The 24,849-nt window shown below is 37.1% G+C and overlaps 1 pseudogene; it reads left to right on the top strand.

The window, feature by feature from the left end:
- Positions 1 to 624: 624 nt before the first annotated feature.
- Positions 625 to 24,722, top strand: LOC119050544 (striatin-interacting protein 1-like; annotated as a pseudogene).
- Positions 24,723 to 24,849: the final 127 nt, after the last annotated feature.

Here is a 24,849-nt window from a genome sequence, read left to right as displayed (position 1 = left end):
TTGATGACACTGGAAGACTATAGAAAGAAATGGAACAACATGTGTTAGAGGAGGGAAGAAATGGAATCAGAGATATATTATTCTTCAAGTTTAAGGAGACACTTTAAAATGTTCACTTAGATATGACAAATGGGCATTGGATGAACCTGATTGATATTCAAGAAAAAGATTGAGATTAGACATAAATATTCTGGCATTATCTGCACATTACTGACATTTAAAGCATTGTAAAATTAAGAGTTCAAGAATATGAGAAAATGTAGCTAGAGATGTTGGAGACACACAAGGAGAATGTGTGTCCTGGAACTCAAATGAAGATGTTAAAAAGAGGAGAATGTGATTAACTGAGTCAAATGCTGCTCATAGATAACCTAAAGTAAATGCTGAGAATTATTAGATTTGGTAATTTAGGGGTCATTGATAAACTTCATAAGAGTGGTTTATCAATGGAATAGAATGGTCGAAGTGAAATCCTGAACAGGGCAGGCTCAAAAGAGAATAGGAGGTGAGAGAGTAGAGGCTACAAAAACAGGCAACTCTTCAGAGTGGGGCTACACATGGGATGAGATATAAAATAAAAAAGGACATGTGGTTTTTAGGTGACTGTTAGCACATTGTAGAGATATGTCATTGCGAATGATCTGGCAGGGTAGGAAAATTAAAGATGAAGGAGATAAAGGGAAGTTATCAGAGCAGCACAGCTGGGAGCAGACGTGCACCAGTGCACGGCGAAGGGTGAGCCTTCGCTGGAACGTAGCTTATTCATGTGGAAGACTGCAGGCAGATTCGCCAGGACAAACGTAAGTAAATGCATGTAGTTTTAGTGGTAGGAGATGAAACGTCTTTTATGCTTTTGTTTTCTCAGTAAAATAATAAAGTTATTACCTGAGAGTGAGGAAGTCAAAGTGGAGTGGAAGATCTGAGGGGAGAGGAGAAAGTGTGAACTACTTGTCTAGAAAAGTGAATAGATTAGGGAAAAGTGGTAGGATTGTTGAGCGGCACCAAGGACCTCTCCATATTTAATCATGAACTTTGGAGTCCATCTGCATGGAGCAGGGTTTTCACAGCCATGTTGATTTTTGTGTGAAGACACAGAGAAGGCAACATGGAGACAAGGACAGATTGTAGTTATGCATCTACAAGCCAAGAATTGCCAAAGACTGCCAGCCCGCCCAAAGGCTAAAACAGACATATAACAGATTCTTCCACACAATTCTTATAAAGAACCAGCTCTGCTGACAGCTTAATCTTGGACTGTGGTTTTCAGAACTGTGAGAAAATTAATTTTTGTTCTTTTAAACCACCTGGCTTGCAACAGCTTTAGGAAACTAATACAGTTGGTAAACATAGACCTCAGTGAATTCTTCATGAGTTTGGTTTGGATTATTCTCTGAACCCATGGCTTTTCACTCATGAGCATAAAATTGTATCCTGCATGCAACCTGAAGTATGCCCCAATCATCTTAAAAGTTATTTGTAAATTTAAGTTTCCATTGTGTGCTTTCTCTTTTTTTAATAACAGTATATTATAAAACATTGTTGAAGTATCCCTAAAGTACTTCACTACAAACTGTTTTTAATATTCTCTTACCCAACTGTTTGCTTCTTGTGTTTACTTACTTGACCAATCATTTCTGTACACAGCTTTTAAGAAGCCAAAAAGATTAATAAAAGTGTGAGCATGTATTTACACAAGAGCATTAAACATAAGTATGGCATTACCAACATGATTTTCATGTTATTAAAATAAAGTTACTGAGACTAATAATCTAATGAAAATTAAAAAATTGTATTAACATTACATAATTCAATGTGATACTCTAAAACTCAGAGTGAAAATTCTAATTAGCATCCTCTGATTCTGCTACAAAGTCATTAGTTTATAAAATTCAGATATCAACGTCATCTTACTAACAATTCATGCAATAAATTCTCAGAAGCAGGATGTGTAAATTCAAGCTGATATACCCCCCATTTTTCTAGCAAATATATATAATACAAAATCAACATATGTGAAAGTCTTATTCAGCTGATAGATAACCAGTTCCCTGTTGCAAATGCTCATTGAAGAGGTCTGAATATGGCCATGCATCTAAAAGTTGATTTTGATGATTGTGTTCCATGTTAATAATCATCAAATTAAACTGAAGGCAAATATCATTCAACACAATTGAAAAAAGTAATTTCTGATATGCTTGAATGACTATACTTCAATAAGTACTATTTTTACTTCATAAATACTAAGAACTTGGTTTCTTGCGCAAGACTTTATAACTATTTTCTTATAGGCTAACATTATCTTGTAATAGTATTTTTTTAAAATTATTGAGCTAGCCCATGAGCTTTAACTTGATCATATGGTTTTACCAAAAGCTGAGAAAATTATATTTAATTTCAATTATAACTAAGCACATTATAACAGTAATAGCACAATCTCTCTACATAAAGTGAGTATTTGACAACTTAATATGGTAATTAGTATTCATAACAAGACATCCCTATCCAGATTCTATTAAAAAGAACTATATGAGAATTGGGGGCAGGAGGTGGAAGGATTAATTCTGAAGATTTGTTATTTCAGTGCCGAGCAGCCCTTGAGCAGGGGGCTAATGACTCATTCCTATTGCTCCTTTAGTTGTAGTAATCAAGTAGGTATAACTGAAAATTGAATTTCCCACTTCTCTTTATCATGTTTTTCCTGAACAATTTGTCCGAAACACATTCCCTGTGTGTAATTGACAAAAAGGCTGCTATTTTGAAAACTTGCCCACACGTACTACATCGTAACCCTGTGGAAGATGCAGCAGGTGGTCGGTCAGGGACACTGCATTAATGGCATGGAGAACTGGAAGGGAGAGAGTCTTCTCTCCAGAGGACAGTGTGGAATGGTGCACATTCCTCTGCTTAAGTCTCTGTAAGATTCTAGATGGCCTTTGAAGGTTTTTTCAACTTCATGATAATCCTCCAATAAATGTTACCTATAGTCTCACAGAAAAGATAGAGAACATTATATCATTTAATAGCTACCTCACTGAAACTCTAATTTGAGCACTTATGATTTCATATATAGGCAGTACATTTATCTTCCAAGCCATGAAATTTATCAACCACTATAAATATAGTGGGGGTAAAAATATTAATCTTTTCTCTCCAAGCATTTGCAGCTTCCTTTGACCTTTTTTCTTTCCCCATTTTTTCGAGGTGAAATCAGTGTACAAAATAAAAAACCACCCCCCAACACACAGAGAGTTAACATATACAATTTGGTGGGTTTGGACATATATATACATGAGTGTTAGTACAATCAAGGTAATAAACATATCCTTCACCTCCAAGTTTCCTTGTGTCATTTTGTTTGTTTTCTTTTGGTGAGAACACAACTATTCTGAAATTTTAAGTACATAACATCTCATTTTAAACTATAGTCACTGTGTTGTAAAGAAGATCTCTGGAACTTACCTATCTTCCATACTGTAACTTTATACCCATTGAATAATGATTCCCTTAATCTTCTCCCACATCCCCTGTAACCCTCATTACAGTGTCTACTTCTGTTAGTTTGATTATGTTAGATGGCTCACGTAAGGGGAATCATGTGGTATTTACCATTCTGTGACTGATTTAATTTACATAGCACAATGTCTTTCAGGTCCATTTATGTTATTGTAAATAGTAAAATTTCCTTCTTTTTTTTTAAGGCTGAGTAAGTTCCATTATTTGTATATACCACATTTTCTTTATCCACGCATCTGTAGATAAACACTTGTGTTTTTCCCATATCTTGGCTATTGTAAACAGTGCTGTAATGAACATGGGAATGCAAGTATCTCTTCAAGATCCTGATTTTCATCCTTTGAAGTATGCACCCAGAAGTGGCATTGATGAATATATGGTAGTTCTATTTTTAATATTTTAAAAAATCACCACACTGTTCTCCATAGTAGCTGCACCATTTTACATTTTCTCCTATACTGCACAAGAGTTCCAATTTGTTGACAACCTCAAGAATATGTTATCTTTTTAAAAATTGTTATTGAATTATCGGGGTGACATTGGTTGATAAAGTTATATATGTTTCAAGTATACAATTCTATAATACATTATCTGTATATTGCATTGTGTGTTCACCACCCCAAGTCAAGTCTCCTTTCATCACCATCTATTCCCCCTTCACTCGCTTCTACCTCTGCATACCCACCTTTCCATTTGGTAATCACCATACAGCTGTCTGGGTCTATGAGTTTGGTTTTCTTTCCCCTTAATCCCATCACCTTTTGCACCCAGCCACTAAACCCTCCCCTCTGTCAGCTGCCAGTTTGCCTTTTTTTTTTTTTGATAATAGCAATCCTAAAAGTGTGAGGTGATAATTCTGCCTGATGCTTAGTGATATTGAGAATGTTTTAATATATCTGTTGGCCATTTGTATATTTTCTTTGAAGAAATGATGATGTGAGTCCTTTTCTAATTTTTAATCATGTTATTTGTTTTTCATTTTGTTTTTGTTTTTCCTATTGAGTTTTAGGAGTCCCTTACATATTTTTGAAATTAACCCTTTATCAGCTATATGGATTGCAAATACTTTCTCTCATGCTAGAAATGGCCTTTCCATGTTATTATTTGTTTCTTTGGCTGTGCAAAAGCTTTAAATCTGATATAGTTCCTTTTATCTAGTTTTGCTTTTGTGGCTTGCACTGTTAATGTCATATCCAAAAAATCATTGTCAAGACCAATATCAAGAAGCTTTCCCCTCTGTTTTCCTCAATGTGCTTTATAGTTTCAGGTCTTATATTTAGTTTTTTTAATCTATTTTGAGTTAATTTCCCCTTGACCCTGACCCTGACCCCTGGCCAGCTCCTTCAGCTAGGACATCAAACAGAATTTCTCCTTTGTCAGGGAAAACCAATTGGCATTTGCCAAAATACTGCACAGTAAGTAGATAAAAATCTAACCTTTTTCTTCATTCCCTAGTTGGTATATTAACTAGTAATTAAAAGTATTAGAAGATATATAGCAAGAGATTTAAGCTATTTGTTTAATAAATAATAAAATGAGGCGTTTGTCCTGAGGGTAGATTGGATTCCTACCCTGAAACAGGCTCAACAGATCTCAAAGCTATCAAGCTATTACACCCAGTTTCCAGGATGATGGAAAGCTAATCTCAGAAATTTAGTTGTAGTTGTCATTAATCTCACAACTCATTTAACCGTTCTTATTGTTATAGAGAGGAGGATTCATTTGTTGATTGGGTAGAAATTGAGAGGCTGCATTTGAATGCTCCAGCATTTATATTATTTGTGAGAGAAGTTAGAAGTAAAACAACCATCAGAAAAAAAACCTTACTCATTGACTTACACATGTGATGCTTCAAAAAGTATTCTCTGTGTATTGGATGATTGTAAAGAAACCAAATGGAGAAAGCCTGAATGACTGTCTCAGGAAAAGTGTGCTAATAGGGAGAGTAAAGATGGAAAGTAGCTGAGAAGTATGTAAGGATACTTCTAATGATGAAAGGATACAAATTCTGACTATTGCTTTGTAGTCAGAGCAGAATTTTTTTAATTCTAGCCTCTATCATCAGTATAAGGATGAACAGAGTAAAATATTCAATTTAAAAAACATGAGTTATTTTTTAAAACAAAAAACCCAAAGGAAATGGAGAAGAAAGGAACTAGTTTTGGGGAGTAATTAATTATGAGTCAAGGAACGTATCTGGGGCAGGGCTGGCATTTACAAAGAGTACCTCACATCCTTCACATCCTCTCTGTGTACAAGTCCCAGGATCTGAGGAAGTAAGCTAAAGAACAAGTGGGATTAGAAATATGTGGGGCTAAAGGCGGGAATAGGTCACTAGAATTAGTTAATGACCATCTCCAAATGACCCACAATCTATACCAAAATGAGAGAAAGCTCTATAAGACACAATATTTTAATCCTAGTTCTAACAACTGTTTTCTTTGCCCAAGGATAACTAAACAATATAACAAAGGTGACAAACTAAATTGTAACTGGAACATATAGAAGACTTTGGAAAATGAGGTCCACTAAGAAAGTTTTATAAGGTCTGTGTGCTTTTAAAGAAGACTTGGATTTTCCATGGTGATGATGTATTTAAGACAAATATCACAGAAACATTTGCTGCCTTTTAAGTAAAATTAAAAGCCTGAGTGACATACTGTCAAGGTTATTTTAAAAGAGGTCTCAAACACAGAATTCTTTTTTTGTTAAAAACTATGGAAAACTCCATGCTTTGCATTTGTTTTTATCTATGAGATAAAATTATGGGCTGTTGACTCTAATATCAGTTAGAGAGTTTTGTTGCTGTTTTTGTTGTTGTTTTGTCCTTTCTTAAGTCTTCCCCATTGGTTTTTTGTATGTTAGCTTTGTCATACAACTTTATCTCTAGTTTCTTTATTTCTCACTTCATTGGTTACCTTGTCTGAGAACTATCAACTCTCAGGCCTAATAAACCCAGCTTTAGTGGATCTGGCCCTCAGCTCCTGACAAAAGTAATAAATAAATCAGAGATTTTAAAACAACACTTTTGAGAAAAAGCATCATGAGGGACACATGCTTTTGGGAAGAAGAGAACTCAGCAAGAGATTCCATATTCACTTACTCAGTGAAAATATTGTGACCATCTTATCATCTAAACTGGGAGAATTTGACCATCTTATCATCTAAACTGGGAGAATTTGGCATCCTGTCTAGTTAGACAGGATGTGTAAATGAACACGTGTTGGACAAACTGGTAACATATGGTTACCCTATTTCTAAATGAATCTAAGATCGCACCAATGATTCCAGGAACAAAAACTAAGGTTTTCGTAAGGGACTGTGGAAAGTAGTCCACTGTCATTTTCAAAGGAGCCAGGCCTGGCTTTAAATAGAGTTTAATATAATCTTGGGCATTAAAACTTCTATTAGTGATCCAACTCTACCCTGAAGACAAATGCCTCATTTTACTGTTTATTAAACAAATAACAATCTCTTATTATATACCTTCTAATACCATAGTGTATATCACAGATGGCAAACACAAGCCATGGGCCAAATCTGGCCCTCCACCTTGTTTTATCTGGCCTGGCACCTTGTTTCTACACAGTGGTAGCCTTGCTTAATTATTAAGGAGTAGTTACATTTATACAGTCCTAAAATTACATTTGGACTTTTGAAGGCAACCGTGAGGCTGATGTGGCCCCTGTCGACAATGAGTTTGACACCCCTGGTGTATATTTAGTTGTTTATATAGCAGGTAAGGAATAAAGAAAAAATTAGATTTTTATCTACTTACTGTGCAGTGTTTTGGCAAATGCCAATTGGTTTTCCCTGACAAAGGAGAAATTCTGTTTGATATCCTAGCTGAAGGAGCTGGCCAAGGGTCAGGGTCAGGGTCAAGGGGAAATTAACTCAAAATAGATTAAAAAAACTAAATATAAGACCTGAAACTATAAAGCACATTGAGGAAAACAGAGGGGAAAGCTTCTTGATATTGGTCTTGACAAGGATTTTTTGGATATGACATTAACAGTGCAAGCCACAAAAGCAAAACTAGATGAAAGGAACTATATCAGATTTAAAGCTTTTGCACAGCCAAAGAAACAAATAATAACATGGAAAGGCCATTTCTAGCATGAGAGAAAGTGTTTTCAATCCATATAGCTGATAAAGGGTTAATTTCAAAAATATGTAAGGGACTCCTAAAACTCAATAGGAAAAACAAAAACAAAATGAAAAACAAATAACATGATTAAAAATTAGAAAAGGACTCAAATAGTCAGCAACCTAAATTGAGTCTATATTTGGACAAGTGCCTGTCTTAGGGTATTTCTCATCAAGAGTGTGAACAGGATGTCTACATTTACAAATCCTTTCTGATATGTGATTTAAAACAAGGAAGATATTGTTAAGAGAGGAGGAAAATGGCATGAACAACACTCATTTCAAAGAGACTTGGAGATTCATTAGATATAAGAAATAAAGGAAAGAGAATGGTTAAAGATGATTCTAAGTCTGCAAACTTGAGGTACTAGAAAAATGTCAGAGGCTGAAACACAGGGTTATTGGAGCTCAATGTTGAACATTTAGCATCTGCTTAATGAGGAATCTTTCACTGCAAGTCATTTAAGTTTGCTTAAATGACATTGAATTCTCACTATAGTTATTGTATGGAAAAAGAAAGTCAGGGACATAAATGGCAATGCCACAAACGAATACTTAATATAAGATGTAAAATGAGCCTGACTGTCAGGTAGAAGAAAATTTTTCTAATTTAGACATGATGCCAAAATTACATTCACAAGGACAAGGAATTAGAGAAAGCAACACCTCTTATATAGCTTTAATAAGGTCATGATATCGTGTGGCTTATCTTAATAAAAATTAAATTTCACTAAATGTAAGCTTTAGTTCAAGGGAAAAATTTGAAAACAAAACCATTTTGATAAATTTGAAATGCCTTTCTCTTAGCAGCGTTATAATCTAGTTTTTAGATTAAGATGAATGTCAGAAGAAAACTGAGAACAGCCCACTGGTGTTACAAAACAGGCAGCAATGGCAGGAAGCTTCAATCACGAGTGCCAGTACCTCTCATTATTGTAGCTTAAGGAATTATCACTGACATATCTATTTTTCCATATTAATTCAACATCTAGCTTAAAGGAAAGATTATAATTTGTCTGTCTTGCCAGTAGATACAGCCCATTGGTAATTTGAAACCAGTGAAGGAGAAATTTTGAAATATCACAAGCTTTTCATTTTCAATAATGCTTCTCATAACTTTTAAAACAACTTTCCACTTATATTTTACTGTATGGAATATAATAGATTTATATAAGATATGGTTATCCTCCTATAAAAGTATATTTTTATAATATACAGTCTATGGTTGAATTCAAGATCTCTGTGTCTCAAGTGGCACATTCTTGGAATTTACTAGATTTCTCTTAGTCCAAACCCTAATCTTAAAGCAATCATGTGCTTCTTCCTTGCAGGTACCTGAAGACCTGACGTTTTAAATACCAGATGAGGGAAGATAAGCTAGCAAAAGCGATGGAAAAGGAATTGTCAGAGAGATAATAAGGAAGTCAGAAAAAATGCATATCCTTTAAGGACCATAGAATGGTAAAATTCAAATGTGTGTGTCAAATGGTACTGAACAGTTAAAAAAGATAAGGAGAATTTCAGGGGGAAATGGAAACGGTTTACAGGAACAAGTATAAAGGACACACATGGGCAAAAACTAAGGGGGTGGAAATGGAAGGGAGGTGGGGAGCACTGGGGGGTGGGCTGGCATGGGAGCAAAAAACAGAAAACTGTACTTGAACAACAATTAAAATAATTTTTTTCAAAAAAATAAAGACAAGGACGTAAAAAATGTTCTTTGAATTTTGCAACAGGGATTTCGTTTTTAACTGTGACAGAGCACTGTCAGAGGAATGATAGCTGAGGTCCTTTTTTAAGATGATAGATATTGATCATATTTGTATAATAAAAATAATCCAGTAGATAAAATATGACAATGCAAAAGTGAAAAAGAAAAGTTTGTTTGAAGGCAAGAAAGTATCAGATTGACCCAGGGCACAGGTGGAAGGGCTGGTCTTGAGTAGGAGGAAGGAAGTCCCTGTATTTATTGGGGAAAAAGAGAGTGGAGGCACCATTACGCTTCTGAGTTTGTGGACAGAACACATTCTGGAGCTCCATACAAAGGCTTCTACTTTCTTAAAGACAATGAAATAAAGCCACTTGTTGAGGTTGGGGAGTGTGAGGGGGAGTATGAGAAGAAAAGAAGGATGTAAAATCACCATGAAAACTAGTGAATACTAGTGTTTCGATAACAACAATACAACCCAAGAATTCAGTAAATGATTTTTCCTCCCTATTGCTATTGTTTGAGAAGAAAATAGTTTTAAATAGTGCCCATAGAAAATCCAGCATAAAGTAAATTATGTTTGTTTAAAATCAATTGAGGTTTGTAGGACTTATTTCTGTAACTCCACAGTATAAGAACCATTTTAAGAAAAATGTTATATATTATTAAAATTATGAAAGAATTCATAGTTACTATAACATTTCAATAAATATAGAGGGTTTGCAATAAAAAGGGTTTTTACTTCACCCCAGTGCTATTTTCTTGGGAAGTTAGTATTGTCAGTTGGATGTGAAAGCACATTCACTATCTTCTGTGTTTATTCAAGCATACCTAGATTTTACTGGTTCATTTTTATTTTTGTTCTCCTAGTGCTGCAATTAGACTAATCATCAGTTCTACAACATTTTTGTCAATAAACATGTGATTTCCAAGTCAATTTTATAACCCTAAAACTACTTTTAATTATTGAATAGTATCTTATAGTTTATGCCTCCCATGTTTTATGTAACCATTGTTCCTTTAATAGAAAATTAGCTTATTAATTAAAAATGGTATAAAAATATTCTCAAATGTATATCATTGTACATAGAAGAATACAAATGGAGGATTACATATGACGTTTAAATATGTAAAGGTATTATTCAAGCTATCAAGTTATTAAATAAAATAAATTCTGTCTTTCTTTTTATTTTTATAAATTTATTTATTTATTTTTAATTGATTATGCTGTTACAGTTGTTCTATTCCCCCCTTCATTCCCCTCCACCCTGCCCCCCCAACCCCACCATTACCCCCCTTTAGTTTATGTCCATGTGTCTCAAGTCCTTTAGGTTCTATATTTCCCATATTATTCTTGCCCCCCCCATCTATTTTCTATCTACTGTCTATGCTACTTGTTTTCTGTACCTTCTCCCCCCATCTCCTCCTCCCACTCCCCTGTTGCTAACCCTCCTTGAGATCTTCATTTCTATGTTTCCACTCCTGATCTAGCTGTCCTTTTAGTTTGCTTTCGTTTTAGGTGTGGTTGTTAATAACTGTGAGTTTGTTGTCCTTTCACTGTTCATGTTTCTTTAACTTCTTTTTCTTAGATAAGTCCCTTTAACATTTCATATAATAAGGGCTTGGTGATGATGAACTCCCTTGAATTTGGTCTTATCTGAGAAGCACCTTATCTGTCCTTCCGTTCTAAATGAAAGTTTTGCTGGGTAGAGCAATCTTGGTTGTAGGTCTTTAGATTTCATGACTTGGAATATTTCTTTCCAGCCCCTTCTTGCCTGTAAGGTCTCTTTTGAGAAATCTGCTGACAGCCTGATGGGGACTCCTTTGTAGGTGATTGTCCCCTTACCTCTTGCTGCTTCCAGGATTCTTTCCTTCATTTTAATTTTGGCTAATGTAATTATGATATGCCTTGGTGTGTTTCTTCTTGAGTCCAACTTTTTTGGTACTCTCTGGGCTTCTTGGATTTCTTGGAAGTCTATTTCCTTTGCCAGATTGGGGAAATTTTCTTTTATTATTTGTTCAAATAGTTTTTCCACTGGTGGTTGTGTCTTTCCCCCTTCTGGTACCCCTATAATTCGGATATTGGAGCGTTTATAGATGTCCTGGAGGTTCCTAAGCTTCTCCTCATTTTTCTGAATTCTTATTTCTTCATTCCTTTCTGTTTGATGATTTTTTTCTTCCTTCTGGTCCACTCCATTGATTTGAGTCCCAGTTTTTTTTCATCTCTATGGGTTTCCTGTGGAATTCCATTCATTTCCCTTAATTTAGCCTTCATATGTTTCTCTAATTTGTGGCTATAGTCCACCAGATCTGTGAGGAAGCTGATGACCAGTGTTTTAAACAGTGCGTCTGAGAGATTTGCTATTTCTTCGTCACTTAGATTTATCTGTGGGGCTTTGAGGTCTCCCTGCGACATTTTTGGTCTGTTCTGGCCCTTTAAGTGGGAAAAGCGGCGCCTTGGATTCTCAGGTCGCTGGGTTGTGACACTGTATGTGGGGGCGTGGTCAGAGCGGGGATATGGCGCCGCTGGTCCAACCGCTCACTCCCTCACCCACGTGCACCTAGGCAACCACAGTCAACTCGCTGCCACCGCCTCCCCACTGTCTCCTCTGTAGTCGCTCACCCGGTGGGCCGCTCGGTTGCTCACTAGGTCCAATCCTGGGTTTGGAACCCGTGCGACTGGATTCATGCGTCTGGATTCCGCGCCCGGGTCGATCGAGCCCTCCTTTGTAACTCCTCACCCGACGCCGGTTTCGCCCCTTACCGGTCGGGCCGAAGAATTTGTTGTTAGCGGACTTCCGAAAAGTTCAGTTTTCCGTGTTCTGGTTGTGTTTTCTGATGCTAATATTTAGTTGTCCCTAAACTTGGTTGTGTGAGGAGGCACGGCACATCCACCTAAACCTCCATCTTGGCGGAAGTCAAATTCTGTCTTTCTACTTTGACACATATATTCATATGCTCACAATGACCTGGAAGACCACCTTGAAATTTCCAGTTCTTAGATGTCTTGGTCCCTGGCCATTTGTCTCCCACCTGCCCCAGTTCTCGTCCACTCTGAGGATGGTCCTATAACACATTTGCCTTGTGTTATCACACAAGAACACTTCAGTCCTAACATTTACTCCACTTGCACTCTTCTTATAGGCTCTCCTCTGGCGAACAGCCTCCGGTTGCCTAGTTAAGCCATTCCTTAAGCCTACACTTGCTGACAGAGAACAAGCTGAGGAAGAGACTCGTTCAGAACCTGGAAGATGACTTGTGTCACTTGGCAGAGAATTCTGAGTCTTGACTACATGGAATATGAAGCAGAGTGGGGGAAGGACATCGCAGGCTCCAGGATGGCATGACTTCTTGACCCCAATAACTATCACCTCCTTAGGGAAAGAAAGGAAGAACTGAATCCTTTTAAGACATTTATTGAAATTCATTCTAATCTCAGAACTGGAGAGAAATATTTTGATGCTTTGTTAAAAAACTTAATTTCTAGTCAAGATGGAGTTGTATGTAAACACAGCTCATATCCTTGCATAACCACAGCAAAAATTACAAGTAAACTACAAATGACTATTACCCAGAATTGTCAGAAAATCAAGCTGTATGTAAGTCCAACAACCAAGGGATTAAAGCAGTAACATTCAACCAGACAGGTAGGAGGGAGGAAGACACAGATGTGAAACAAGTGGTCCCACACCTACATGTGGCAGATAAATAGCAGGAGGGATACCTTGGGAGCAAGAGATCTTAGCCCCATACCAGACCACCCAGGTCGGGCTTCCTGTGCTAGAAAGATAAGTCCCCATAATTCTAACTGTAAAAACTAGTGGGGGTGGGGAGTGGAAGAAATCAAGGGACTCTTAGGCATCTCCTCTAAAAGGGCCCACAAGGGACTTTGGACTTATGCTGACTCACTCCCTCTGGGCTCCAGCACCAGGGCAGCAGCTGGAAGGGAACCAGTGGCATACAGGGAAAAACTGAGGCATCTGGCATCAGGTCGAGTGCTGAGGGACAGCTTACTCCTGGACAAAATTTCAGAGGCTAGGCAGTGGCACTGTCCCCTTTCTAAAACCTCCTCCATACAGAGCCGCAGAGTAGTGACACTATATTGGAGAGTCCATCAACCTGGTTCACGTGCATTGCCCCACCCAGGTGATTACCTAAGGCTCTATCCCATACAATTTACTGGTACACTTTTCTACAGTAGACCATGCTACTAAGACAGGGAGTCAAAACAGCTCTATTTACTATTTAGAAACAAACACAGAGAGGCTTCAAAAATGAGGAGACAAAGAAATATGGCCCAAATGAAAGAAAAGAACAAAACTTCAGAGAAAATAACTAACCAAAATGGAGATAAGCAATCTATCAGATGCAGAATTCAAAACACTGGCTATTAGGATGCTCAAGGAACTCATTAGGTACATCAACAACATAAAAAAGACCCAGGAAGAAATGAAGTTTATACTAAGTAAAATAAAGAAAAACTTAAAGGGAACCAACAGTGGAGTGGACAAAGCCAAGAATCAAATGAAATCAATGATTTGGAACACAAGGAAGAAAAAAACATTCAATCGTAACAGCAAGAAGAAAAAAGAATCCCCCCCCTCCCGCAAAAAAAGGATAGGATAAGGAGCCTCTGGGACAACCTCAAATATACCAACATCTGAATCATAGGGCCAGAAGGAGAAAAGAAAGAGCAAGAAATTAAAAACTTATTTGAAAAAATGTTAAAAGAAAACTTCCCTAATTTGGTGAAGGAAATAGACATACAAGTCTAGGAAGCACAGAGAGTCCCAAACCAGACAGGGGCAAAGAGGACCACACCAAGACACATTATAATTAAAATAATTAAAATGCCAAAGGTTAAAAATAGAAAATTTTAAAAGAACCAATAGCAGATAGTTACCTACAAAGGAGTTGCATAAGACTGTCAACTGATTTCTCAAAAGAAACTTTGCAGGCTAGAAGGTACTGGCAAGAAGTATTAAAAGTGATGAAAAACAAGGACTTGTAACCTAGGTTACGCTATCCAGCAAAGCTATTATTGAGAATGGAAGGGCAGATAAAGTGCTTCCCATACAAGCATCTTCACCTGATACCTGTCAAAGCTGGGTATAGTGTGTGGAGATGGTACACTGATGACTTCATTGATTTTTCTGGATGGGGCAGTCATCTCCACATCATTTCCAAGTGTGAGAGTTAAAGGCGAGAAGGAGTCTATAAAAGAAGAGGAAGAAGGGAAGACCATCGAGCTCCACCTTTCTCACCTGTCCCCATGCTAATAAGAGGAGAATAAGGAAGGGGTCAGAAAGGGAGTAATGAGAAAGAAAGTCCTCCCTCACTTATATTTCAGTCTGGGCACTCAGATATAACTTTCTGCTCGCCCATTGATGCTTCTAAGGAATGGCAAAGTCATCTCCCTACATTCCTTGAAAGCAGGGATTCCACAGTCCTATTTTCCACTGTAGTCCCCATACTTGGCACATAAGGACTCTCAATACATGTTGTTATAAATTAATTAATTAATTAATTAACTTGAGATATCCTTGGATGTCATGTCAGTATTTAGGAAATTGCTATTTCTATCTTTTTACAATTTTTATTTTAATTTAAATATTTTATTGTTTATGCTACTACAGTTATTCAATTTTTTCCCCTTTGTCCCCCTCCACCCATCCCAACCCCACTTCCACAGTCAATCCCCACACCATTGTCCATGTCCATGGGTCATCCATCTGTGTTCTTTAACTAATTCCTTCACCTTCTTTCAACCAGTCCCCACCTCCCCCAACCCCTCTTGCAGCTATCAGTTTGTTCCATGTTTCTATGTCTCTGATTCTATTTTGCTTGTTAGTTTATTTTGTTCACTAGATTCTGTTTATAAGTAACATCACATGGTATTTGTCTTTCACCAACTGTCTTATTTCACTTAGCATAACAGTCTCCAGTTCCACCCATGCTGTCACAAAAGGTAAGAATTCCTTCTTTTTTTTAACTGCTATTGTAGTATTCTATCATGAGTGTTTTTTTTTTAATCCACTCATCTGATGGGCTCTGAAGTTGTTTCCAAATCTTGGCTATTGTAAAAAATGCTGCTATAAACATAGGGGTTCGTAAGTTCTTTTTAATTGGTGTTTTGGAATTCTTAGGGTATACTCCCATCAGTGAAATTGCTGTGTCAAAAAGCAGTTCCATTTTTTTAATAATTCTTCTGATGGAAAGGATGAAGGATCCATTGTGACTTCAAGAGAAGATAGTTGCCTACAGTGAATACACACCTTCAGGATATATGGGAAAAATATAGCTAAGTCAATCCATAATAATTCCAGTCAACCTTTCCTTTCTGTTGGACATTGCAGTTAATTTGGGTGCAAATGTCAGAAACAGACCAGTTGCAGTGCATTGTAAATATTCAGCTAAATCTGATGGAATTTCAATCATGAACAAACAAATTATACTATAATTTGGTATTTTAGTAAGTAATAAATAAATTCATTAAAAATTCATTGTATCTAGTAAGTAAAATAAGCCTTTGAGTACTGTAATTAACCCAGAAATTCCAAAGGGGAATGTATTTTTTTCTATTTTTTAAGACAAACAGATTAAGGTAAATACATTGCAGTATAGAAGTGAGAGGCTTAAAGAAGCACAATAATTAACAGTATTGGAATAGTGGTATCCAATATTGTACACTTGTGATTTTCTTCCTCTCAGGCAATGATTCAAAATGATAATCTTGCAAGCAAGATAAATGCTTCTCTGAAGTATGGAATATACTCAGACAGGTTTTTATAATCATCTTAATCTTTAGATGAAATGTGTTCTTTCTATAGATGTACCAGGTGTTATTACTTTTAATTCAGAAGCTTTCAGTAAATGATCCACGCAGTGAGGCCATTATCTCTCACAATGTCAATGTGAAGTCTGATATGAGAATTGGATTAATAACAAGCTAAAGAGAAGATATGTCAGAAGAAGTGGTTGCTAACTTAAAAATTACTTTCTGGATTTATCATAATCTGATAACTAATGTGCAGCTCTGACCTGTGTTTTTTATGCTAACAATGGATAGTTGAATGATAATAGTAAGTCAATTGTACCTGCATTGAGTGCCTTTTGAAGGAAAACACTATATTCTTCAATATAAACTTTAATTGAAATAAAATTTTCTAATGGATTTCTTTTTTTTAATATTAAATTTTATTTAGTTACTTTTCAAGTACATTTTTTAAATCTATTTCTCCCATCCCACCCCTCTAATGTATTTCTTGATAATACATTTTTCTTTCTAAAGATCTCATTTTTTTGAGATAATGCAAAAATCTCAGAATTATAACAAAATGGCATTTGAGGGATTGCTGATATAGTTCAGGAAAGAAAGTAATGTCAAAAAATACATCAGGACAAATAAAAATGTGTCAGTATTAAATGTAAGTGAAACAGAAGAATTAAAAAGGTTAATATGGAAGCAATACGAAATCCAACTGCACTTTTCTACCAAAGGATAAGGACACATCTATGACTTTTATTGTGCTCAATTATAGTTAAAAATATAATATCTCTACCACTAGCTCAACTATGGTAAACTCATAATGTATATTTTAAGATCAAAAGAGTAGATTAATTCCATGGAGACTGATAGATTAGGAAGAGATAGGTGGAAACAGAATAAACAGAATAAAGTCTAATAAACTATTAAACATATGTATTATTCTACTAAAAATATAAGTTAAGCAGATAATAGGTTGATGATGTTTCTATACCCCCAATATAATGGAAAATGGAATTTCTGAATAAAACTGTAAGCCAGTAAGCATTTATAATTCATAAAAATTTGCTTAAATCAAATATCAGAAACATCATTTTCAGTAAAGGCAGACTAGGTCATCCAAATTAACCCCACCCATGAAAACAACAACAAAAGTAGATAAGATGGTTTTGTTTTTTAAAATAACATCAATAGTATTCATTTGTTTTAAGTGAGGTTCTACCCATGAGAAGCACTGGAAACTTAAAAGCAGAAAGAGAGCAGCCAGTATCTTTCTTTTCTCTTGGCCTCTGCTGGAAAAATGACATCAGCGCTATGGCAGGAAACTGGAGGTGATGGCCAGCTGCTGCAGTCCTCGGTGCATCAGCAGGAGGATGGGCTCCTAGCACCCTATTCGGTTCCAACATCAGCAGTGGCAGCATAACCTTTCTTAGTGGCTTCATCGATGATGAACCATAGGCTTCAATTTACGGGTATTAGGCTGTTTCCTGATCTCAGGGTAACAACTTCTCAGCTCTGCTTCCCTAGAGACCTCCTGTCTATTCCTTTTGTTTCTCCAGGCCTCCCCATTGTTCCCTAATAAATTCTGTAAATAACTGCATGTTGAAATACCTGGACTGATTTCTATTTCCCAGAAGAAACAATGACAATATTCTACAGCTAAAACAAGTATTAATTATAGGTGGGTTAATGTCCTAAATGTGGAAGTCAAACCTATCAAGCTTTCAGGATATAATATAAAATAATGTTTTTATTACTTCATGGAGGAAGTAATTTTTCAAACAAGACAGAAAGACCAGAGGAAAACTGAGACATTCCACTTCAGTTAAAATGGAACTTCTATTTACTGAAAGACACCAAAAAGGGGCTAAAAGACAGAGTCAGAAAAGGCATTTGCAACTCATAATTTTTAAATACTTGCCTGAAGAATATATAAAGAACATCTAGCCCTGGCTGGTATAGCTCAGTGGATTGAGAATGGGCTGCAAATGAAAGGGTTGCTGGTTCCATTCCCAGTCAGGGCATATGCCTGGGTTGCGGGCCAGGTCCCCACTGAGACCTGGACAACTACACATTGATGTTTCTCTCCCTCTCTTTCTCCCTCCTTTCCCCTCTCTCTAAAAACAAATAAATAGAATCTTTTTAAAAAGAACTTCTATGCTTCTACAAATCAATGCAAAAAGAAAGAAACCCAATATAAAAATGGGCAAATTATTTAAATGGCATTTCACATTCATAAAATGGAAACTCAAATGATAAACAAACATGAAAAGATACTCACTGGCACTTTCTAATTTCAGCATCTCTCCTCCTCCTCTATTTTCTCCTCCCCTTCTTGTGTCATCCTCCTCTCTCTTTCCTCTCACTCTTTTCCTCTCTCCTTTTCTTTTCCTTTTCTCCTCCTTAGCCTTCTTCTCTCCCTTCTCCAACTCCTGCTCCTCCTTCTCATCCTCCTCCTCCCTTTTCCTTCCCCTTTCTCCTCTTCTGCCTCCTTAACCTTCCCCTTTTCTTTCTGTCCTTCCTCCTTCTTCTGCATCCTCTTCTCCCCTAGGCAACTCTCCTCTTCCTTTTGCTCTTCTAGATCTTCTAACTCTTCTGTGACCAATTCTTTATTTGAAACACTGAGAGAGGTTTTGTTTTCTAAAGTTTTCTCACAAGTTGAATTGCTTTGATGTAAATTCTAATCATGTTGGTCACCAACATGAAATCACATAAAATTTTGTTAAAATTACTTATTATAAATAAAGATGACATTTTTTGTTCCCTTGATTCCTGTATTTATTCAACAGACATTTACTGAATAATGTAAAGGTGTTTTATATAATAAATTCATAAACAAAGAAAGATGAACTAAAGAGAAGTGAACAACAAAGAACTGGGCAAATGGTAATGACTTAAATATTCCAAGCTTTAGTTTCTTCACAAATAATATGGGAATAACCATAAGAACTCAAAGGACCCTTGTGAAGATTTAGTTTACAAATCTTCACAGATTTACAAGATTTAGAAGCTTGTTCTTATTTTTTAAGGCTCATCTGAGGAATTATGTACTCAAGTAACATTTCACCAGTTTCTCTGAGCAGGTTAAGGTGCTCTTCGGACTTCTCTTAACACTCTCCTCTTACCGTCCTCTTTTAGGTCTTAGCAGTTTGCATTTTCAATGTCTAGCCATGTATCTATCACTGGAACTGTGTCTTATTTATCTTCTTCTTACCATGCCTTTATATTGCCTGGTATGTCAGTGAAAACTGTTACCTCAAGATATGAATAAAGTTTTAGCATTGTAAGAACCACCCACATTCTGGATAAAATTATCAAGGAAAGCTACAAAATACTAGAGCTAATAAAAAAATTAAATGAGTTTAAGGTTGGAAAAACTGAGAAATAGTATTAGAAGGGTACATAAGACAATAGTGAAAATGTCAAGATCCCAGACATTATCATCAGAATGAGTTTAGCTTTTGCCTGAGGATTTTCCAAGAGTTATAAAATAATATCTTTTTTTGGAATAAGAAATTCTTTCAAGGAAACTTTGGCAGTATATTTATGTGGGAGTGATTCTTCATTAATATTAGCATGTAGTAACACATTTATCATCTGTGCAAATTAGGGAGACTAAAAAATTGGCAAGCAAGATAAAAATATTAAGAGACTGCTAACAGCAGTAAACACAAACACTGGCTTTATTATTTTTATCCTTATTTTTTAAAGATTTTATTTATTTATTTTTAGAGAGAGGAGAAGGGAAGGAGGAAGAGAGGGAGAGAAACATCAATGTGTGGTGGTTAGCTCTTTTGTGCTCCCTACTGCCTCTTGTGCACCCCCTACTGGGGACATGGGCTACAACTCATGTGCCCTGCTTGGGAATTGAACCAGTGACCTTGGTTCACAGGATGCGCTCAATCTACTGAACCATGCCAGCCAGGGTCAAATGCTGATTTTTAGTTTACTGTTCTCTATTCAAATATAATTTATTAGATTAAAAAAACAGGTGGAAATATTTTGCTTAGGAATACTATTTTAAACCTATGTATTCTTTTCACTTTCTAAATAGAAGATAGAAATTGAGCCCCTTAAAAAATTGTATCTTCCAGGTCACCACTATATCAGTATATTTGGTTTGAAATTTTTCTTCACCTATTCATCTGCCATCATTATGGAAATTTTCTTTATACCAAATTTTCCAAAAACAATGATGCTGCATAGAAATACATTGAAGCACCATTTTGTACAATTCAAATACCCATAAGAAATGGCAAAACTAGAAATTTTGAGTAATTAATCACATACTTACACTGCTAGGAAAAGCTGAAAATTAAGGATAATGTGGGGAGAAGCTGAGCCCTAATTTTTCATTTTGTTCTAAGTCTACCATGTGAATTTAAAAAGGCAGCTCTCCACACTGCAGAAAGAAAGAAGGAGCTCCCACCCTTTGCAAGAGCATAGATGGATCTGGAGAGCATTATGCTAAGTGAAATAAGCCAGGTAGTGAAAGACAAATACCATATGATCTCACCTATAAGTGGAACATAAACAACAAAACAAACAAGCAAGCAAAATATATCCAGACACATTGAAATAAAGAAAAAACTGACAGTAACCAGAGTAGAGGTGGGAGGGGAAAATGGGGGGGGAAGGGGAAGGGTTTTCAGGAACATGTATAAAGGACACATGGACAAAACAAAAGAGGGGTAGGATTGAGGGTGAGAAGTGGGGATGGCTGGGGTTGGGGGGAGTGGTGGCAGGAAAATGGAGACAACTGTACTTGAACAATAAAAAAATCTGGAAGAAAAAAAAAAAAGAAAAGACAAGGCAGCTCTCTAAAAGGCCAAAATGAGACCTGTGTGAGTGTAGTCAGGGACCCAAAGCCTGAGCTCTAGAGTCCAGTACTTGTTAATTACCAGCCTAGATGAACCCCTAATCATTATGTATCTTATAAAATCTCTGTAACTTCCTAAAGCCTTAAATTTCACATATGCAAATTGAAATACCCACCTAGTAAGGCTAGCATAGGGATCTACTGTATTCAAAATATTAGCACAGAACTTGACACATAGTGTCAGGGAAGAAGTCTATTACTATTTTTATTACTGATTACAGAGAACTTCACTACAGGTGCCATCCTGGGCTCTGACTGGTTCTCAACTTCAATATCTTGTTTCCATACTCTGAAATCCAGATTTTATCTGTTAGAAAGTATTCAGCAGCAAAAAATAAAACTTCTGCTTCATTCAAATTAAATAAGGCTAAAATGTATTTTGCCACACCATAATTAAGCTCAGAGGTAGAAATATTAATTAAAATACTCGACTTTATCATCAAGAATTTATGCACTTTCCATATCTTTAAGATAATGAGATTAATTCCATCCTGTGGCTGGTTGTCTTTATGGTCTTAGAATGAATACCAGAACCAATAGGGCAAAACTGTCCTTGCTTGAGTCAGGTAGGGAGAGAGTTATAGTGATTGACTGATTGACTGAATCCAGAAACCCCAAGCAATTCTCTCCCCTTATGTCACTCTTGGTCCTTCTTCCCTCCTTTCCTCCCTCCCTTCCTCCCTTTCTTCCTTCCTTCCTTTTTTACCCTTTACTCTCTTTTTTCTCTTTTTGTCTCTCATTCTCTCATTGTTAATGATCAACAATTATTTATCAAGTATCTACCACGGGCCTGTCACCGTTCTAAATCATAGGGATACATCAGTGCATGAGACAGTAAAAATTCCTGTCAGGGAGCTTATGTTCTAGTGAAGCCACGTTGCCCCGACGACTGGCCAGAAAATGAGATGACAATGGTTAGAGACTAACCAGTGGGAGTGAAATGGATGTTGAGGAATCTACAACATTGTCCAAATGTCTCAAATTATATTCTTGAGATCTTTTACACATATCAAAACTTCAAGAATCTTAGAGAAAAATCTAAGATTTTTGGTAGAGAAAAATATAAGATCTATGGTGGAGAAAAATTATGCCCTATTTCTAAATTTCCACCTTATTTTCTGCTTTTTTTGACAAAAAAAGTTTTTCAGTGAGTGGTGTATAATTGTCATCAGATAGCTGTCTATTTTATGTTACGTGTTGTTAGTAAAATAAAAGCTCATTTGCTTTCTTTGGTTGTCATTTTAAAATCTCAGGCCTTGCATTTATCATGGTTTATTATGTAAAAATAATTTATCTGTTAATTATGGACTACATAATATACTCCAATGGTAATCTTTAAATGGCCATTTCATTATTTTATGTTGCACACAAGACCAATAAGTCATTGCTGCTATAGAAATCACTTAATAAATTATCTAATAACAACATCTGGTGGTGACTTTCAGTTAAGCTGAGTCACTCATAATGCATCAGAGTAAATGGACCTGAGCCTAATGTGGCTGATTCTGCCTGTGCTGTGACTTTACCATCATAGCGGAGCAGTTTCTCCTCAATCCCTACTGAACCCTGATTCCAGCACAGTAAAGCGATACGTAAACAGTCCAGAACTAAACTGTTCATTTCTAAAGCATAAAATATTTCAGTTAGTATGCCTACAGCAGTCAAATAATGGTCTGTGTTAACTACTTGTAAAAAATTAAATTCTGATAAAAATTTCTTCATGCTGTGGTCTATCACAGACATCATTTGAGGACTTTTTGGTCAAAACTGAGGGAACAGGAAGGAATCCAAAGGTTTCACATAATAATCTAAGAAAAAATGAATGGCTTTACTTTGAAACTTTAGTGAGCTGTAAGATTGTACAATCTGTAACTCCTTTGCAGAAATTTGCTTTCTATCACTGTCATATCCCATTAACAGTGTTGGTGGAAGAGGACAGAAGGTAGCATGGTTAATATAGTTTCTCTCTATAGTACCTACTAAGCAGTGGGCCCTTACTATATGCCATTAACTCATTTAACCCTTACAGAAACCCTAGTTGGTGGACACTATGTCCTCCCATCTTACAAAGAAGGTATCTCAGAAAGTAATAAATTTGCTCAAATTGCCACACTATTTCCCAATCTAGCATGCAGTGGAGAAAACATCAGATGCAAAGCCTAAAGACCATATGCTATTTTTTTAAATCTGTGTTAATTTAAAGGACAAACAGTATACCTTAAAAAGAAAAAAGAAAGTCTCCTTTAAGAAGGAAAATGATCACAGCAATCATCCTACTTTTGTGAAACTGAAAGCTAAAGATATAAAATCGGCAGTGGATTCCCTACAAGATCAGTGGCTCTTGGGAAGGGGAAAAGGAGAATGATGAGGGCAAAGGTCTGGAGGGGGAAATACTCCCCATCAGGTGGGACAAAGTGATGCCTCCCCCACCACAGCACCCTCAGACTGACAGGTCTACCTGCCCATAGGAGCTCCCAAGGTCGCCCAAACTCAAACAGAGAGACATTGAGATGCTCCTTGATCCCAGACACTGCAAACTCATAGGTTACATTCTGGGCCGTGACATGAACACAGCAGTGGGACTACCCAGGCCAATCCACCAAAGCATCAAGACTCTGAATCAGCCTGAGTACACATCCATTGCAGAGGTCCAGGCACAGATAGAGGAGTGCCTTCACTCTCCTCTGGGGGCATGGGAAGAAGAGGACACTGAGCAAATCCCCACAGAAACCCTCTGCCCAGGCCTGCTCCCCAGCCTGCCTCAGTGCATGATGGTGCTGCTAAAGATCCTGCTGGCACAACTTCCACCTCAAAAACCAAAACAGACTCAATCAACATCCTAGCAGATGTCCTGCCTGAGGAGATGCCCACCACAATGTTGTAGAACATGTGAAGCTGGGGCTGGATATGAACCTCCACAAAGAGGCCATTGTTAAGACCATTTCTGCTGTCCTGCTGCTGCTGCTCAAGCACTTTAAGTTCAACCATGGAATTTGAATACATAGTCCAGCACCTGGCATCTGCCACTGCACCCCTTTGATCTGAAGTTCTTCGGTCAAAACATCATGTCCTACATCACTGCCAAGAACAGCATTTCTGTACTGGATTATCTTCCCTGTGTGGTGTGTGAGCTGCCAGAACTGACTGCCCAGAGCCTGGAAGCTGGTGACAATAATCACTTTTGCTAGAGGAACCCCTTTTCTTGTATTCATCTGCTTCAGATCTTAAACAAACTGACCAAATGGAAGCATTCGGGTATGCTGATGTGGGTGGTTCCTACCCCATCCTGAAGTGGGCCCTGAAGGTGAAACAGGCAATGATGCAGCCCTATGTGCTGAAGCTGCTAAAGGTACAGACCAGGCATCTGGGGCAGCAGTGGAAAAAAAGCAACATGAGGATGATGTCTGCCATCTACCAAAAAGGTGTGTCTTCAGCTGAATGACAACTAGGTCTACCATAACAATCTTGATGCCTGGCCTTGGAACTTGTAGGAAGAGGAATGTGCCCTCTGTGCCAACACTTAATGCTTCAACACCTAGTGCTGCATCTGGGCCCACAGTAACCCTGACTTCCTGTCTCTTGTCAATTGCCTGCAGAGTGTCCTAAGCCAATGAGTGGACCTGCCTGAGGACTGCCTGATGAACTGCAACCTCTGGTTAGAAAGGGAAGTCTTCTCCAAGCCCATTTCCTGGCAAGAGCTGCTTCAGTGAAGCTCCCAGGCAGAGGACTGAAGAGGAAAAGTGGTGTCCAGGTGGCTCAGGGCCTTTCCTGGTCCATTGCCACCTGTCCCCCTCCAGGTGGTAGCACGGCCCCACTGTGCCCTCCCAGACCAGCACA

The sequence above is a fragment of the Artibeus jamaicensis genome, unplaced genomic scaffold (assembly GCF_021234435.1).
Source record: "Artibeus jamaicensis isolate MK-2021 breed Jamaican fruit bat unplaced genomic scaffold, CSHL_Jam_final contig_387, whole genome shotgun sequence".
Taxonomy (NCBI): Eukaryota; Metazoa; Chordata; class Mammalia; order Chiroptera; family Phyllostomidae; genus Artibeus; species Artibeus jamaicensis.
This window is presented reverse-complemented; position numbering and strand designations above follow the sequence as displayed.